This window comes from Amphimedon queenslandica, unplaced genomic scaffold (genome assembly GCF_000090795.2).
Source record: "Amphimedon queenslandica unplaced genomic scaffold, v1.1 AMPQUscaffold_10485, whole genome shotgun sequence".
Classification (NCBI taxonomy): Eukaryota; Metazoa; Porifera; class Demospongiae; order Haplosclerida; family Niphatidae; genus Amphimedon; species Amphimedon queenslandica.
The window spans coordinates 5,958-7,088 of NW_003549252.1; the positions used below are offsets into that span (position 1 = coordinate 5,958).

General features: G+C 35.4%; 1 long non-coding RNA gene across 1 annotated transcript; it reads right to left on the reverse strand.

The window, feature by feature from the left end:
- Window positions 1–654, reverse strand: LOC109590114 (uncharacterized). The gene is made up of 4 exons (XR_002189152.1): window positions 574–654; window positions 464–525; window positions 142–169; window positions 1–83 (listed from the first exon to the last, which is right to left on the reverse strand). It is a non-coding gene; the product is annotated as an uncharacterized LOC109590114 (long non-coding RNA).
- Window positions 655–1,131: the final 477 nt, after the last annotated feature.

Sequence of the window (1,131 nt, forward strand, 5' to 3'; positions counted from 1 at the left end):
ATAGCTCCCCAGTCCGGGAGGAAAAGTAAGTGAGTTAGACCAGAGCCATGCATCCCAATAAATATATCAGTGTTGTGTGAAGACTGCAGTATAGAGATAGGAATAAAATTAAAATATTTCATTATCAAAAATATAAACTACCTCAATCTGTTCAAGAAAGGGGAAATCCCTACAATTAAAGACAACAATGATCATATGCTATAATGTATTATAATTGTGTCATAATTATATTCATTATTATTATGTGTGGCTATTGTTATTGATATAGGAAGTTTTGACTGGAGGCTGACTATGAGATAATGATGACAGTTGGAGTATATAATGATTAATGTTATGAAGGTACAAGTGAGATGCCAAATGAAAAGGATAAGATTACAAGATTAGAGTTATAGCCAATTTTCAATACTAGTATACTAGCGTTACTAGTAAATTATTAGTAAATCATAGTAAATTATTGTTGCACCTGTATTTGTAGTCGACCACTCGTAGCCGGAAATATCCAACTGTTTTCATTGCTTTTATCAACTAAAATGATGTAGTTATTATTATTATTATTATAATTTCTGTAGTTACTTCATCTTCATTCACTATTCGTCTGTGTTTGGTTGTTCTTGATAAAAGAGTCACTCTAACTATCGACTCCTAATTATTAAATATAAATAATTGTAGTATGGTGCGTGGGCGGATCAAAGGCACCGCCAGTGCTACAACTTCCAATAACCGCACGGTAGGAAAATGTAGCACTGTGTGGAATGTATAGTACTATGCAGTATAATATGTATGGGCTTTCCTGTTAACCACAAGCTTTGATAGAGGCAAATAACAGCCTCGGCTACATACACTAGACATGTAACAACAATAATAGTGATAAATGAGATCTGATCGTCTTGCGCTGGCCACCTGCGCGACTTTTGAAATTTCATTTGATCCACCCACGCACAACTACAAACCAATCAAAGCACTGTTGATTCATAGATTACAGAAATTATTGCACTCGGGACGGTCTCGATGAAAATGTAGCACTCGGCTTCGCCTCGTGCTACATTTTCCTCTCGACCGCCCCTCGTGCAATAATTTCCGTAACCTACTCTCAACAGTGCTTTAACTAATACATAAGTTTATATTTACTTA